The sequence below is a fragment of the Ranitomeya imitator genome, chromosome 5, assembly GCF_032444005.1.
Source record: "Ranitomeya imitator isolate aRanImi1 chromosome 5, aRanImi1.pri, whole genome shotgun sequence".
In the NCBI taxonomy this organism is placed as follows: Eukaryota; Metazoa; Chordata; class Amphibia; order Anura; family Dendrobatidae; genus Ranitomeya; species Ranitomeya imitator.
Window position 1 is genome coordinate 667,134,174 of NC_091286.1, and position 18,906 is coordinate 667,153,079.

Genomic DNA, 18,906 nt, shown 5'->3' on the forward strand with positions numbered 1-18,906 from the left:
GGTCAGAATGATCACAAGAACGGTGAGCAAAAATCCCAGAACCACGCGGGGGGACCTAGTGAATGAACTGCAGAGAGCTGGGACCAATGTAACAAGGCCTACCATAAGTAACACACTACGCCACCATGGACTCAGATCCTGCAGTGCCAGACGTGTCCCACTGCTTAAGCCAGTACATGTCCAGGCCCGTCTGAAGTTTGCTAGAGAGCATTTGGATGATCCAGAGGAGTTTTGGGAGAATGTCCTATGGTCTGATGAAACCAAACTGGAACTGTTTGGTAGAAACACAACTTGTTGTGTTTGGAGGAAAAAGAATACTGAGTTGCATCCATCAAACACCATACCTACTGTAAAGCATGGTGGTGGAAACATCATGCTTTGGGGCTGTTTCTCTGCAAAGGGGCTAGGACGACTGATCCGGGTACATGAAAGAATGAATGGGGCCATGTATCGTGAGATTTTGAGTGCAAACCTCCTTCCATCAGCAAGGGCATTGAAGATGAAACGTGGCTGGGTCTTTCAACATGACAATGATCCAAAGCACACCACCAGGGCAACGAAGGAGTGGCTTCGTAAGAAGCATTTCAAGGTCCTGGAGTGGCCTAGCCAGTCTCCAGATCTCAACCCTATAGAAAACCTTTGGAGGGAGTTGAAATTCCGTGTTGCCAAGCGAAAAGCCAAAAACATCACTGCTCTAGAGGAGATCTGCATGGAGGAATGGGCCAACATACCAACAACAGTGTGTGGCAACCTTGTGAAGACTTACAGAAAACGTTTGACCTCTGTCATTGCCAACAAAGGATATATTACAAAGTATTGAGATGAAATTTTGTTTCTGACCAAATACTTATTTTCCACCATAATATGCAAATAAAATGTTAAAAAAACAGACAATGTGATTTTCTGGATTTTTTTTTCTCAGCTTGTCTCCCATAGTTGAGGTCTACCTATGATGTAAATTACAGACGCCTCTCATCTTTTTAAGTGGTGGAACTTGCACTATTGCTGACTGACTAAATACTTTTTTGCCCCACTGTAAGAATATGGTATCTCCCGTTGTTGTCATCAATTTCTTCAATTAATTGAAAATTTACAGAATTTTTAATTGCAGTGAGCGCACCAGCTTTTTTCTTCTCGGACGAGGATTTAAATACATGAGGAAAATCTCTGTGAGAGAAATCTGGTGGGATGTTCTGAGCAAATTTGGTTTCCTGATATGCTATTATATCAGAATTGGATCTTTTCACTTCTATCCAAGTGGAGTACCTCTTGAAAGGGCCATTAAGTCCTTTCACATTCAATGTCAAAATGTTTAACACTTATAGTTAAGAAATTAAATAAGAAATATACAAGTACATTGGTGATTAATATTTAGGCAATAAAACCTGTGAAGAAAACTGTTAAATAACACTAAATGTTTTCAGTTGTTTGAGTTGTTAACGCCACAATTCAGAAAAATTGAAAAAACAAAAAGAAGAACCAAAATACTGGATTTCCTTAGACGATCTGATGAAGACAACGAGAGCAGCATGACTTGGGCTCTCAAGTACCTTTTCCAGATGTTGGTGGATAAAGTAAAATTTGGCAGACTCTGATCGTGAGTCCTGGAATTAGGACATAAAGAGTTAAGATATCAAAAAAGATAAAATCAGAAGACTTTTGTAGAACACCTCAAGATGTCACTTTGGGGGTTCTGGGTTCCTTTTTCGATGGGGATTGCGGTCATAGCCGGGAATGTTGTAGGTTTTTTAAAAATTCCAACCATCATCAGGATCAAGTATTGGATAAGATTTCCTGTTGATAAATACAATACGTTTAGTGGGGAAACCCCATTTGGGCCTCTCTGACCTTTCCGGCGCCTGCGCACTGCAGTACTTTGTTCTGCCCTCAACAGGGCAGACAAAGTACGCCTGCGCCGGAGCCGTGGCTGAAGATCAGAAGAGGACGTCTTGGAATGAAGATGGGAGGCGCCGCAGCGGACCAGAGACACCCATCCGACCTGACCAGCAGCGTGACCGCCCCTGGGTGAGTATAATATAACGTCTTTTTCTCCTCTTTTAGGTAACATCGGGGGCTTATCTACAGCATTACAGAATGCTGTAGATAAGCCCCTGATGCCGGTGGGCTTACCTCACCCGCGATTTTCAGGGTGACAGGTTCCCTTTAAAGACAGGCAAGGTTATATTACTGTCTGGCATCTTGCTCCTCGAATACCATGTATTAGAATCATATTTTGGAGCTAGAGTTGCATTGTAGCTTGTATTATCTATAGAACAAGGAGTATGTGCCTTTGGTATACCAAAATTAAGAGGTTCTTCAGGCTTCATTATGCCTCCCTGTGTAGTGATAGTGACAAATTTACCAGCTTTATTATTGACACCATGCTTTACACCATCCTCAGATTTATCAGGTTTGATAGTGGGTTTGAATTCTGGAGTCGTGAGTGATATGTAGTGTGGCTGCAGAAACTTGTCAGATACAAATTGAGGGTTTACCTTTTGTCCTCTTGCTTAGAGCATTGTAGCTCCTAGGGAGGCCTAAGATGGCTCAAAATGTTCCAGAAAGGATCCTGAGGCTTTTAAGTCGAGTAATGCAAGTCCAGGTCATCTGAGTTTCCTTCAAAAAGACATACCACGGCAAATTTTAGGCTCCCCTGACCACACCCGTTTCACAACTAGTCACACCCATATCCACGCCCCAACCACGCCCATTTAGCACTGCTGATCACACTGTTTCATAAACAATAATTGTAAACAAAGACAATACAAGTAATGAATTAAAGTATTATTGCAAACTTGGCAATAACATTTCTTTTAAATTAGAATGTAAAAGCTGCACAATACATAACAGATCCACTCTATTAGATAAAAGATCTTTAACAATATTGTGCTTTTGGTTAGTGGGAGGAATTAGAGAATAGTTGGCTTATTGCTCTGCATATCTGCTGAAATCATGAGAACCATTACCCTCATAGGCAGAATGGCCGGCAGGAGCGTCTGTGACCACAAATCGGCACCGGGCGGAACAGGCCGGTAATTAACTACTTGCCTGTGAATTCTTAGCCCCTTAAGAAAAAATAATACAAAGGTCCTGAATGGATAACCCAATTACCCAAGATTCCATTATTTTTTGTGCTATTATTGTCCTTATACGCAGCAGTTGCAGTAATATAGGAAGAGTGCTGTGAATAATCATAGTATCCCCTACATAACATATACAGTATACAGCACTCGCAGTATCACATATACAGTATTGTATATACTGTACATGATACAGGTACATAGAAACATTTATCTTGGGACTTACCCAAATCCTTGAGATGAGGGGGAAATTGAAAATGAGCTGCAGCATTGGACATGCAGAGGAGCGGATCCCGAATTTACCTGTGACGGTGAGCAGAATGTTTTTTTTTTTAATGAAGTTCCTGTGTGCGCGCGTGTATTCTTTATCTCTGCACTGGGGGCCATCGCGGCTGCCGTGCATGCGGCGTGACAGGAGCTGCCGCAGCTGCCGTGTGAGCGTCATCACAAGGGCCGCCATGCGTGCGACATCACAAGGTCCACCGCGGTGCGTGCTTTTACACATGAGAGTAAGGGCTGCCGGGCCGCCTTGTCAGTACGTGCACGCTTTTTATGGATATCTTTGAGAAATGGCTTCTTCTTGCCACTCTTCTATAAAGGCCAGATTTGTGCAGTGTATGACTGATTGTTGTCCTATGGACAGACTGTCCCACCTCAGCTGTAGATCTCTGCAGTTCATCCAGAGGGATCATGGGCCTCTTGGCTGCATCTCTGATCAGTCTTCTCCTTGTTTGAGATGAAAGTTTAGAGGGACGGCCGGGTCTTGGTAGATTTGCAGTGGTATGATGCTCCTTCCATTTCAATATGATCGCTTGCACAGGCACTGTATATACAGCAGTCTACACACATTATACAGGTCAAACTACATATGCTGTATATGTAGAATATATAGGAGATGCTGTATAGTCGCAAAATATATATATATATATATAATTGCCTAAGGGTTTTTCCGTCTGTCTGTCTGTCTGTCTTTCTGTCTGTCTGTCTGTCTGTCCTGGAAATCCCGGCTCTCTGATTGGTCGAGGCCGCCAGGCCTCGACCAATCAGAGACAGGCACAGCATCGACGTAGAAATCCCGCGTCTGATTGGTCGAGGCCACCAGGCCTCGACCAATCAGCAACGGGCACAGCGACGATGATGTCATAAAGGACGTAGAAATCCCGCGTCTGATTGGTCGAGGCCGCCAGGCCTCGACGAATCAGCAACGGGCACAGCGACGATTATGTCATAAAGGACGTAGACATCTCACGTTTCTGATTCAGCGACGGGCACAGTATCGACGTAGATGTCATAATGGTTGCCATGGCGACGATGGTGTCATAAAGGTTGCCTCGACCAATCAGCGACGGGCACAGTCTGCCGCAAATTCTGGAATCATCATTGTCCATATACTACGGGGACATGCATATTCTAGAATACCCGATGCGTTAGAAATGGGCCACAATCTAGTATATATATAAAGCAGTATCACCTATATAACATATATACACATCAGTAGCAGCATCACCTATATAATGTATATAGACTGCTGTACATACATTATGCAGGTGATACAGTGATTATATGCAGCAGTGTCACCTATATATTGTACGTATAGCAGTCTATACACATTAGACAGGTCAAATTGCACATGCTGTAAATTCATAGAAAAGCTTTCATCTTCGTACTCACATGAGATGGGGGGAGGAAGAGGTCGGTCCACTGTTCAGCCAGCGTCGGAGGTGTTGAGGTGTTGAGGACTTGGAAAGGATGCCGATCGGGGTTTGGTGAGGAGAGCGCTGTTCTCTGATTCTGGTACTGGCCAGCGCCAGACAGAGTGAGGCTTAGGCGTCTGTGCACACCGCGGCGGCCTTTTCAAACTTCTGCACAGGCCCTGGTGCTCATGCTCTCCTGCTTGCCTGCACTGACCAGGGCCACAGACATGCACAAGAACGAATGAGGGCCGCACTCACGTGGGCTGCCGTGGCCCTGGTTAGAGCCTGCACCAAGAGAGCACGCGCACCAGGGCCTGTGCAGAAGATTTACAGGGCTAGTGGCCCATTTTGTAGCTCGAGGCCGTAGGCAGCCAGATCCACGTTATCTGACTACAGGGCGGCTGCCGCCCTCTGTCTCCCTGCCGCCTGAGGCCAAATGTTCAATTGGCCTGATTATAGGTGCACCCCTGACTATATGGAGGACTATGGGGGTGTATTATACAGTATGGAGGACTATGGGATACATTATACTATATTGAAGACTATGGGGCGTGTATTATTCTGCATGGAGGTGAAGCAAGGCTCATCCCTTGCTATGCCATTCAGCATTCATGCAACCCACTCTTTTCCCATTTCACACCAGCGGGCACACAGCCCTGGCAGCCATTAGCAGATAACTAGCAGCTGTATTGTGTATGTCAGAGAGTGGGACCAGATCCAGGCCGGCATAATGGACAGATGCCCAGTCAGATACAGGGGGGATGATTCCTAATAGAACAGGCAGTGTGCATCAGCCACAAAAGTACTACTCCCTGCATGCCACATGCTGGGAGTTGTAGTCCTGATCAGCAGGAGAACATCTGGGTACAGATCCCACAGACTGGATAGAACAGCAGTGCTCCATTACTGGGGAGTTGTATGGTGAGCAGCTGCTTATAGGCAGGAGTTCCTGGATGGTGACTCCACATCTGCACTGCAGACATGACACTGCACTGTATATATATATATATATATATATATATATATATACAGTGGGGCAAAAAAGTATTTAGTCAGTCAGCAATAGTGCAAGTTCCACCACTTAAAAAGATGAGAGGCGTCTGTAATTTACATCATAGGTAGACCTCAACTATGGGAGACAAACTGAGAAAAAAAAATCCAGAAAATCACATTGTCTGTTTTTTTAACAATTTATTTGCATATTATGGTGGAAAATAAGTATTTGGTCAGAAACAAACAATCAAGATTTCTGGCTCTCACAGACGTGTAACTTCTTCTTTAAGAGTCTCCTCTTTCCTCCACTCATTACCTGTAGTAATGGCACCTGTTTAAACTTGTTATCAGTATAAAAAGACACCTGTGCACACCCTCAAACAGTCTGACTCCAAACTCCACTATGGTGAAGACCAAAGAGCTGTCAAAGGACACCAGAAACAAAATTGTAGCCCTGCACCAGGCTGGGAAGACTGAATCTGCAATAGCCAACCAGCTTGGAGTGAAGAAATCAACAGTGGGAGCAATAATTAGAAAATGGAAGACATACAAGACCACTGATAATCTCCCTCGATCTGGGGCTCCACGCAAAATCCCACCCCGTGGGGTCAGAATGATCACAAGAACGGTGAGCAAAAATCCCAGAACCACGCGGGGGGACCTAGTGAATGAACTGCAGAGAGCTGGGACCAATGTAACAAGGCCTACCATAAGTAACACACTACGCCACCATGGACTCAGATCCTGCAGTGCCAGACGTGCCCCAATGCTTAAGCCAGTACATGTCCGGGCCCGTCTGAAGTTTGCTAGAGAGCATTTGGATGATCCAGAGGAGTTTTGGGAGAATGTCCTATGGTCTGATGAAACCAAACTGGAACTGTTTGGTAGAAACACAACTTGTCGTGTTTGGAGGAAAAAGAATACTGAGTTGCATCCATCAAACACCATACCTACTGTAAAGCATGGTGGTGGAAACATCATGCTTTGGGGCTGTTTCTCTGCAAAGGGGCCAGGATGACTGATCCGGGTACATGAAAGAATGAATGGGGCCATGTATCGTGAGATTTTGAGTGCAAACCTCCTTCCATCAGCAAGGGCATTGAAGATGAAACGTGGCTGGGTCTTTCAACATGACAATGATCCAAAGCACACCGCCAGGGCAACGAAGGAGTGGCTTCATAAGAAGCATTTCAAGGTCCTGGAGTGGCCTAGCCAGTCTCCAGATCTCAACCCTATAGAAAACCTTTGGAGGGAGTTGAAAGTCCGTGTTGCCAAGCGAAAAGCCAAAAACATCACTGCTCTAGAGGAGATCTGCATGGAGGAATGGGCCAACATACCAACAACAGTGTGTGGCAACCTTGTGAAGACTTACAGAAAACGTTTGACCTCTGTCATTGCCAACAAAGGATATATTACAAAGTATTGAGATGAAATTTTGTTTCTGACCAAATACTTATTTTCCACCATAATATGCAAATAAAATGTTAAAAAAACAGACAATGTGATTTTCTGGATTTTTTTTTCTCAGTTTGTCTCCCATAGTTGAGGTCTACTTATGATGTAAATTACAGACGCCTCTCATCTTTTTAAGTGGTGGAACTTGCACTATTGCTGACTGACTAAATACTTTTTTGCCCCACTGTATATATATATATATATATATATATATATATATATTACCATAGTCCTTATTGAAACACAAGGCTGTGAGTCACTTCAAAAATCAGATAAGTCACATATTCAATTGTGGGATACCACAAAAGAAACAGAAGTGAGGAAAGGAAGAGGATATCTTTGATAAAATGTAATAAGTTTATTGAAGCAATATATTTAAAATAACACAGAACATTTAATATGGGGAGAGAAAAGAGGGGGGGGAGGGGGTTAAACCACCAGACTAGGAGAGACAAATCTACACTATACCATAACGGGTTAAAATATAATAAACCCAATGAAAATAAGGTGGTAATACTAGTATAAGAAAAGCGATCTAGGCACCAAGAGCCAGGTAGATGTAAACACAAGACCTGGTATATTCCCCAGCAATGTAAAAAAATCTTAATAATCAGGCACAAGCTGAGTACATGTCTAATCAGGAACACAGAGCAAGAAACAGCCTGCTAATGTCCTGCGGAGTACATCTCAGTTAAAGTGCCAGTGTGAATAGAGAGACTGCAACGAAAAGAGTATATTGCCAGGGAGTAGGTTTACCTGTAAAACCGAGCAGTGGTGTCTAGCGCTGGTGGTGAAGTGTAGATGAGGTTCCCATGCGCCCGACAAGCGCTGTTTCGCCGTAGCTTCTTCAATGGGGCGAGGACGTTTTTGCATTATATTATTGTGTTATTTACCCAGGGTGGTTACAGTTGTATGGTTTTTAATTGTGTTTTTATTATGGCTTTTGTGCACCAATAAAATTGAATTGTTTATAGTTTATCATTGTTGTGGTGTGCATATCTTCCAGTAGTGTCTCTTCTTTTCAGTCTTGGTCTTCTATTTACTACTGGTTGCACCCCCTTTGCTTATATATCTTGTATGGCGGTGCGCCTGGTTTTCTCATATCATTATTGAATTAGGGCCTGACTCTTATCCTGTTTGTATCTATTCTGTATCTTTCCCTGTATCAGCTCTGTCAGTATCTGAACCTGTCTCTGAATGCTTCTGTGTCTGAATCAGCATGTTTCCAAACCAGGTGTACCCGACGCAGTTGCTTCCTCCAAACCGATTGTCTGAAGTAGTCACAACCCTATACCTGCTGTAGCAGCAGCTTCCTTTCCTTACCTGCGGTGTCTGACTCTGTACCTTTCCTTATACCTCCTTTGTCTGACCTATACCAGTACCTATCTCTATTCTGTTGTCGCTGTGAGACATTACAGATATGTTTGTATACTTGCTACTTCCCAGTAAGTATCCTGTGTAAATCCCGCTTTGTCTGACTGGTGTGTATTTGTCCTTCTGTTTGTCCTGTGTGAACTTGGACCAATCTTACTTAATATCTGCACATACCTTTAGAGCAGTGTTCCTCATCTCCGGTTCTCAAGAGTCATGTTTTCGGGATTTCCTTAATAGTGCACAGGTGATAATTGCATCACCTGCACAGGCAAGCATTCACTGACCTGTGTAATACTAAGGAAATCCTCAAAACATGACCTGTTGGTGGCTCTTGGGGACCGGAGTTGGGGAACACTGCTTTAGAGTGACTTCTCACTCACAAGGGTGGAGGCTTGTTTTAATTTCATCATTTTTTAAGCCCAACTTGGAGACGTCAACTAACACTTTTTGGAAGTGCATTTGGACAGCAAGGTGGATTGCTGTTAAGGGAACTAGAGAAAAAAAAAAAATTTAAATCTTCAGCAGAGCGAGTGTGAGCGAGCTGAGTGTGGCCTGAGCGTTAGTGTGGACGGCGGTAAGTGTGACTTGTGATTCAGTGACTTTGGAGTCAGGGAGTTTCCAAGGGAGGAATTACTGAATTGCTGTCTGATTTATATTAATACTTTGTATTTATTTTTTATTTTTTTATTTTATTTTTTTTATTGAACTGTTCTGTCTGGTGCAATCCCCATTAGGAAATGTGCTCCACTCTTGTTAATGCCATCCAGTGCACATCTTGCCACATGTATGCAATCCTTGAGCAGCCGATCGAGGGTGCATACTGCTGTGCGAGATGTGAGCACGTTGTGCATTTGGAAACCCAGATTCTGACTCTAAATGTGCAGCTGGCAACACTGAGATCCATAGACAATATGGAGAGGAGTCTTCTGCTCACGGAGCAGATGCTCAATGGGACAAATGAGGGGGGGATGGTGGGATGGAGCTGCAGGACAATGAAGTAGCAAGCTGGGTGACAGTTAGGAAGCGGGGTAGAGGGAAGAGTGCCAGGGAAGCTAGTCCTGACCTGGCACACCCCAATAACTTTGCTAAGTTGGCAGATGAGGGGGGTGCCAGTACAGGGGTAGCACTGCTGCAGCCAGGCATGTCCTCTGAAAGCCGGAGGAGTGACTGCTCCAGTAAGGAGGGAAATAGGAGAGCAGGGCAGGCCAGACAGGTGCTGGTAGCGGGCGACTCAATTATTAGGGGAACAGATAGGGCAATCTGTCACAAAGACAGGGATCATCGAACGGTGTGCTGCCTACCTGGCGCTCGAGTCCGACACATCGCTGATCGGGTGGACAGATTATTGGGAGTGTTGTGAATTCTGTGGTCAAGCTCCCTCCTGTGGTCATGAGTGGTACTGCGGCTGGTTCTGTCCGTGAGCTTCCTTTGGTGGATGTGAGTGGGGCTGCGGCTTCTGAGTTTCCTTCCTCAGGTGACGAGGTTAAGTCGTTAGGTGCTGCTCTATTTAACTCCACCTAGTTCTTTGTTCCTGGCCTCCAGTCAATATTCCAGTATTGGTCTTGCTCTCTCCTGGATGTTTTTGTGGCCTGTCTTCACTGCATAAGCTAAGTTCTGCTTGTGTTACTTTTGTTTGCTATTTTTTCTGTCCAGCTTGCTATATTGGTTTTTCTTGCTTGCTGGAAGCTCTGGGACGCAGAGGAAGCACCTCCGTACCGTTAGTTGTCCCTCTGCGTGGTTGTTTGTAGGTTTTTGTGCTGACCGCAAAGCTATCTTTCCTATCCTCGGTCTATTCAGTAAGTCGGGCCTCACTTTGCTAAAATCTATTTCATCTCTGTGTTTGTATTTTCATCTTTACTCACAGTCATTATATGTGGGGGGCTGCCTTTTCCTTTGGGGAATTTCTCTGAGGCAAGGTAGGCTTATTTTTCTATCTTCAGGGCTAGCTAGTTTCTCAGGCTGTGCCCGAGGCGCCTAGGTCTGGTCAGGAGCGCTCCACGGCTACCTCTAGTGTGGTGTGATAGGATTAGGGATTGCGGTCAGCAGAGTTCCCACGTCTCAGAGCTCGTCCTATGTTATTAGTAACTATCAGGTCACTTTGTGTGCTCTTAACCACCAGGTCTGTTGTGGTTCTGAATCACCAGTTCATAACAGTACTGGAGACCCAAAGTACTAATGCTTCTCAATAGAGGGAAAAGAGAAGTTCTGAGACCATTTTTTTTCTCTGCACTGTGTTTTGTCTTTCTTTTCCCCTAGACATTTGGGTGGTTCAGGACACAGGTGTAGTGATGGACATTAAAGGTCTGTCTTCTTGTATGGATCATCTCACTGCAAGAGTACAAAATATTCAAGACTTTGTGGTTCAGAATTCTATGTTAGAACCAAGAATTCCTATTCTTAATTTGTTTTCTGGAGATAGAGCTAAGTTTCTGAGTTTTAAAATAATTGTAAACTGTTTTTGGCTTTGAAACCCCGCTCCTCTGGTGAACCAGTTCAACAAGTTAAGATCATTATTTCTTTATTACGTGGCGACCCTCAAGACTGGGCATTTTCCCTTGCGCCAGGAGATCCTGCATTATGTAATATTGATGCGTTTTTTCTGGCGCTCGGTTTGCTTTATGATGAACCTAATTCAGTGGATCAGGCAGAGAAAAATTTGCTGGCTCTGTGTCAGGGTCAGGATGAGGTAGAGATATATTGTCAGAAGTTTAGGAAGTGGTCTGTATTCACGCAATGGAATGAATGTGCGCTGGCAGCAATTTTCAGAAAGGGTCTCTCTGAAGCCCTTAAGGATGTCATGGTGGGATTTCCTATGCCTGCTGGTCTGAATGAGTCTATATCTTTGGCCATTCAGATCGATCGACGCTTGTGTGAGCGTAGAGCTGTGCACCATTTGGCGGTATTATCTGAGCATAAACCTGAGCCTATGCAATGTGATAGGACTTTGACCAGAGCTGAACGGCAAGAACACAGACGTCGGAATGGGCTGTGTTTTTACTGTGGTTATTCCACTCATGCTATCTCCGATTGTCCTAAGCGCACTAAACGGTTCGCTAGGTCTGCCACCATTGGTACGGTACAGTCGAAATTTCTTTTGTCCGTTACTTTGATCTGCTCTTTGTCATCCTATTCTGTCATGGCATTTGTGGATTCAGGCGCTGCCCTGAATTTGATGGACTTGGAGTTTGCTAGGCGCTGTGGGTTTTTCTTGGAGCCCTTGCAGTATCCTATTCCATTGAGAGGAATTGATGCTACGCCTTTGGCCAAGAATAAGCCTCAGTACTGGACTCAACTGACCATGTGCATGGCTCCTGCGCATCAGGAGGATATTCGCTTTTTGGTGTTGCATAATCTCCATGATGTGGTCGTGTTGGGGTTGCCATGGCTACAAGTCCATAACCCAGTATTGGATTGGAAATCTATGACTGTGTCCAGCTGGGGTTGTCAGGGGGTACATGGTGATGTTCCATTTCTATTTCATCATCCACCCCTTCTGAGGTCCCTGAGTTCTTGTCGGATTACCGGGATGTATTTGATGAGTCCAAGTCCAGTGCCCTACCTCCGCATAGGGATTGCGATTGTACTATCGATTTGATTCCTGGTAGTAAGTTTCCTAAAGATCGACTGTTTAATTTATCTGTGCCTCCGCTATGCGGAGTTACGTAAAGGAATCCTTGGAGAAGGGTCATATTCGCCCGTCGTCGTCGCCATTGGGAGCAGGGTTCTTTTTTGTGGCCAAGAAGGATGGTTCGCTGAGACCTTGTATAGATTACCGCCTTCTAAATAAAATCACAGTCAAGTTTCAGTACCCCTTACTGCTGCTGTCTGATCTGTTTGCTCGGATTAAGGGGGCTTGTTGGTTCACCAAGATAGATCTTCGTGGTGCGTATAATCTTGTGCGTATTAAACAGGGCGATGAATGGAAAACGGCATTTAATACGCCCGAGGGCCATTTTGAGTACCTGGTTATGCCATTCGGGCTTTCTAATGCTCCATCAGTATTTCAGTCCTTTATGCATGACATCTTCCGAGAGTACCTGGATAAATTCCTGATTGTATACTTGGATGATATTTTGGTCTTCTCGGATGATTGGGAGAGTCACGTGAAGCAGGTTAGAATGGCGTTCCTTGTCCTGCGTGCAAATTCTTTGTTTGTGAAGGGGTTAAAGTGTCTCTTTGGTGTTCAGAAGGTTTCATTTTTGGGTTTCATTTTTTCCCCTTCTACTATCGAGATGGACCCTGTTAAAGTTCAGGCCATTTATGATTGGACTCAGCCGACATCTCTGAAGAGTCATAGTAACATAGTAACATAGTAACATAGTTAGTAAGGCCGAAAAAAGACATTTGTCCATCCAGTTCCGTCTATATTCCATCATAATAAATCCCCAGATCTACGTCCTTCTACAGAACCTAATTGTATGATACAATATTGTTCTGCTCCAGGAAGACATCCAGACCTCTCTTGAACCCCTCGACTGAGTTCGCCATTACCACCTCCTCAGGCAAGCAATTCCAGATTCTCACTGCCCTAACAGTAAAGAATCCTCTTCTATGTTGGTGGAAAAACCTTCTCTCCTCCAGACGCAAAGAATACCCCTTGTGCCCGTCACCTTCCTTGGTATAAACAGATCCTCAGCGAGATATTTGTATTGTCCCCTTATATACTTAGACATGGTTATTAGATCGCCCCTCAGTCATCTTTTTTCTAGACTAAATAATCCTAATTTCGCTAATCTATCTGGGTATTGTAGTTCTCCCATCCCTTTTATTAATTTTGTTGCCCTCCTTTGTACTCTCTCTAGTTCCATTATATCCTTCCTGAGCACCGGTGCCCAAAACTGGACACAGTACTCCATGTGCGGTCTAACTAGGGATTTGTACAGAGGCAGTATAATGCTCTCATCATGTGTATCCAGACCTCTTTTAATGCACCCCATGATCCTGTTTGCCTTGGCAGCTGCTGCCTGGCACTGGCTGCTCCAGGTAAGTTTATCATTAACTAGGATCCCCAAGTCCTTCTCCCTGTCAGATTTACCCAGTGGTTTCCCATTCAGTGTGTAATGGTGATATTGATTCCTTCTTCCCATGTGTATAACCTTACATTTATCATTGTTAAACCTCATCTGCCACCTTTCAGCCCAAGTTTCCAACTTATCCAGATCCATCTGTAGCAGAATACTATCTTCTCTTGTATTAACTGCTTTACATAGTTTTGTATCATCTGCAAATATCGATATTTTACTGTGTAAACCTTCTACCAGATCATTAATGAATATGTTGAAGAGAACAGGTCCCAATACCGACCCCTGCGGTACCCCACTGGTCACAGCGACCCAGTTAGAGACTATACCATTTATAACCACCCTCTGCTTTCTATCACTAAGCCAGGTACTAACCCATTTACACACATTTTCCCCCAGACCAAGCATTCTCATTTTGTGTACCAACCTCTTGTGCGGCACGGTATCAAACGCTTTGGAAAAATCGAGATATACCACGTCCAATGACTCACCGTGGTCCAGCCTATAGCTTACCTCTTCATAAAAACTGATTAGATTGGTTTGACAGGAGCGATTTCTCATAAACCCATGCTGATATGGAGTTAAACAGTTATTCTCATTGAGATAATCCAGAATAACATCCCTCAGAAACCCTTCAAATATTTTACCAACAATAGAGGTTAGACTTACTGGCCTATAATTTCCAGGTTCACTTTTAGAGCCCTTTTTGAATATTGGCACCACATTTGCTATGCGCCAATCCTGCGGAACAGACCCTGTCGCTATAGAGTCCCTAAAAATAAGAAATAATGGTTTATCTATTACATTACTTAGTTCTCTTAGTACTCGTGGGTGTATGCCATCCGAACCCGGAGATTTATCTATTTTAATCTTATTTAGCCGGTTTCGCACCTCTTCTTGGGTTAGATTGGTGACCCTTAATATAGGGTTTTCATTGTTTCTTGGGATTTCACCTAGCATTTCATTTTCCACCGTGAATACCGTGGAGAAGAAGGTGTTTAATATGTTAGCTTTTTCCTCGTCATCTACAACCATTCTTTCCTCACTATTTTTTAAGGGGCCTACATTTTCAGTTTTTATTCTTTTACTATTGATATAATTGAAGAACAGTTTGGGATTAGTTTTACTCTCCTTAGCAATGTGCTTCTCTGTTTCCTTTTTGGCAGCTTTAATTAGTTTTTTAGATAAAGTATTTTTCTCCCTATAGTTTATTAGAGCTTCAATGGTGCCATCCTGCTTTAGTAGTGCAAATGCTTTCTTTTTACTGTTAATTGCCTGTCTTACTTCTTTGTTTAGCCACATTGGGTTTTTCCTATTTCTAGTCCTTTTATTCCCACAAGGTATAAACCGCTTACAGTGCCTATTTAGGATGTTCTTAAACATTTTCCATTTATTATCTGTATTCTTATTTCTGAGGATATTGTCCCAGTCTACCAGATTAAGGGCATCTCTAAGCTGGTCAAACTTTGCCTTCCTAAAGTTCAGTGTTTTTGTGACTCCCTGACAAGTCCCCCTAGTGAATGACAGGTGAAACTGTACAATATTGTGGTCGCTATTTCCTAGATGCCCGACCACCTGCAGATTTGTTATTCTGTCAGGTCTATTAGATAGTATTAGGTCTAAAAGTGCTGCTCCTCTGGTTGGATTCTGCACCAATTGTGAAAGATAATTTTTCTTGGTTATTAGCAGAAACCTGTTGCCTTTATGGGTTTCACAGGTTTCTGTTTCCCAGTTAATATCCGGGTAGTTAAAGTCCCCCATAACCAGGACCTCATTATGGGTTGCAGCTTCATCTATCTGCTTTAGAAGTAGACTTTCCATGGTTTCTGTTATATTTGGGGGTTTGTAACAGACCCCAATGAGAATTTTGTTACCATTTTTCCCTCCATGAATTTCGACCCATATGGACCCGACATCATCATTTCCTTCGCTAATATCCTCCCTGCAAAAGTTCCTGGGCTTTGCTAATTTTTATCGTCGCTTCATCAATAATTTTTCTAGTATTGCTAAACCGTTGACTGATTTAACCAAGAAGGGTGCTGATGTGGTCAATTGGTCTTCTGCTGCTGTGGAAGCTTTTCAGGAGTTGAAGCGTCGTTTTTCTTCTGCCCCTGTGTTGTGCCAACCAGATGTTTCGCTCCCGTTCCAGGTCGAGGTTGATGCTTCTGAGATTGGAGCAGGGGCTGTTTTGTCGCAAAGAAGTTCTGATGGCTCGGTGATGAAACCATGTGCCTTCTTTTCCAGGAAGTTTTCGCCTGCTGAGCGTAATTATGATGTTGGCAATCGAGAGTTGCTGGCCATGAAGTGGGCATTCGAGGAGTGGCGTCATTGGATTGAAGGAGCTAAGCATCGCATGGTGGTCTTGACTGATCACAAGAACTTGATGTATCTCGAGTCTGCCAAACGGTTGAATCCTAGACAGGCTCGTTGGTCACTGTTTTTCTCCCGTTTTGACTTTGTGGTTTCGTACCTTCCGGGCTCTAAAAATGTGAAGGCGGATGCCCTGTCTAGGAGTTTTGTGCCCGACTCTCCGGGTTTGCCTGAGCCGGCGGGTATTCTCAAAGAGGGAGTAATTTTGTCTGCCATCTCCCCTGATTTGCGGCGGGTGCTGCAAAAATTTCAGGCTAATAGACCTGACCGTTGCCCAGCGGAGAAACTGTTTGTCCCTGATAAATGGATGAGTAGAGTTATCTCTGAGGTTCATTGTTCGGTGTTGGCTGGTCATCCTGGAATCTTTGGTACCAGAGATTTGGTGGCTAGATCCTTTTGGTGGCCGTCTCTGTCGCGGGATGTGCGTTCAATTGTGCAGTCCTGTGGGATTTGTGCTCGGGCTGAGCCCTGCTGTTCTCGTGCCAGTGGGTTGCTTTTGCCCTTGCCGGTCCCGAAGAGGCCCTGGACACATATCTCTATGGATTTTATTTCAGATCCCCCTGTCTCTCAAAAGATGTCGGTCATTTGGGTGGTTTGTGATCGCTTCTCTAAGATGGTCCATTTGGTACCCTTGTCTAAATTGCCTTCCTCCTCTGATTTGGTGCCATTGTCTTTCCAGCATGTGGTTCATTTACATGGCATTCTGGAGAACATCGTTTCTGACAGAGGTTCCCAGTTTGTTTCGAGGTTTTGGCGAGCCTTTTGTGCTAGGATGGGCATTGATTTGTCTTTTTCCTCGGCTTTCCATCCTCAGACAAATGGCCAAACTGAACGAACCAATCAGACCTTGGAAACATATCTGAGATGTTTTGTTTCTGCTGATCAGGATGATTGGGTGTCCTTTTTGCCTTTGGCTGAGTTCGCCCTTAATAATCGGGCCAGCTCGGCTACTTTGGTTTCGCCGTTTTTCTGCAATTCTGGTTTCCATCCTCGTTTCTCTTCAGGGCAGGTTGAGTCTTCTGACTGTCCTGGTGTGGATAGGTTGCAACAGATTTGGACTCATGTAGTGGTCAATTTGACATTGTCCCAGGAGAAGGCTCAACGTTTCGCTAACCGCAGGCGCTGTGTGGGTCCCCGACTTCGTGTTGGGGATTTGGTTTAGTTGTCGTCTCGTTATATTCCTATGAAAGTTTCCTCTCCTAAGTTTAAGCCTCGTTTCATTGGTCCGTATAGGATTTCTGAGTTTCTTAATCCTGTGTCTTTTCGTTTGACCCTTCCAGCTTCTTTTTCCATCCATAATGTATTCCATAGGTCATTGTTGCGGAGATACGTGGCACCTGTGGTTCCATCCGTTGATCCTCCTGCCCCGGTTTTGGTTGAGGGGGAGTTGGAGTATATAGTGGAGAAGATTTTGGATTCTCGTATTTCGAGACGGAAACTCCAGTACCTGGTTAAGTGGAAGGGTTATGGTCAGGAGGATAATTCCTGGGTCTTTGCCTCTGATGTTCATGCTGCTGATCTGGTTCGTGCCTTTCATTTGGCTCATCCTGGTCGGCCTGGGGACTCTGGTGAGTGTTCGGTGACCCCTCCTAAAGGGGGGGGGTACTGTTGTGAATTCTGTGGTCAAGCTCCCTCCTGTGGTCATGAGAGGTACTGCGGCTGGTTCTGTCTGTGAGCTTCCTTTGGTGGATGTGAGTGGGGCTGCGGCTTCTGAGTTTCCTTCCTCAGGTGACGAGGTTAAGTCGTTAGGTGCTGCTCTATTTAACTCCACCTAGTTCTTTGTTCCTGGCCTCCAGTCAATGTTCCAGTATTGGTCTTGCTCTCTCCTGGATGTTCTTGTGGCCTGTCTTCACTGTATAAGCTAAGTTCTGCTTGTGTTACTTTTGTTTGCTATTTTTTCTGTCCAGCTTGCTATATTGGTTTTTCTTGCTTGCTGGAAGCTCTGGGACGCAGAGGGAGCACCTCCGTACCGTTAGTCGGTGCGGAGGGTCTTTTTGCGCCCTCTGCGTGGTTGTTTGTAGGTTTTTGTGCTGACCGCAAAGCTATCTTTCCTATCCTCGGTCTATTCAGTAAGTCGGGCCTCACTTTGCTAAAATCTATTTCATCTCTGTGTTTGTATTTTCATCTTTACTCACAGTCATTATATGTGGGGGGCTGCCTTTTCCTTTGGGGAATTTCTCTGAGGCAAGGTAGGCTTATTTTTCTATCTTCAGGGCTAGCTAGTTTCTCAGGCTGTGCCCGAGGCGCCTAGGTCTGGTCAGGAGTAGTATTGAGCGATACCGTCCGATACTTGAAAGTATCGGTATCGGATAGTATCGGCCGATACCCGAAAAATATCGGATATCGCCGATACCGATATCCGATACCAATACAAGTCAATGGGAAACCAAGTATCGGAAGGTATTCTGATGGTTCCCAGGGTCTGAAGGAGAGGAAACTCTCCTTCAGGCCCTGGGATCCATATTAAGGTGTAAAATAAAGAATTAAAATAAAAAATATTGATATGTTCACCTCTCCGGCGGCCCCTGGACTTCACGCTGGTAACCGGCAGGCTTCTTTGTTTAAAATGATCGCCTTTAGGACCTGCGAATGACGTCGCGGGTTCTGATTGGTCGCGTGCCGCCCATATGACCGCCACGCGACCAATCAGGAGCCGCGACGTCATTCGCAGGTCCTTAATTCCTAGAATTAGGAGTTTAGTGAATGAGAATGACGTCGCGGCTTCTGATTGGTCGCGTGGCGGTCACATGAGCGGCACGCGACCAATCTGAACCCGCGACGTCATTCGCAGGTCCTAAAGGCACTCATTTTAAACAAAGAAGCCTGACGGTTACCAGCGTGATGTCCAGGGGCCGCCGGAGAGGTGGATATATCAATATTTTTTATTTTAATTCTTTATTTTACACATCCCTATGGATC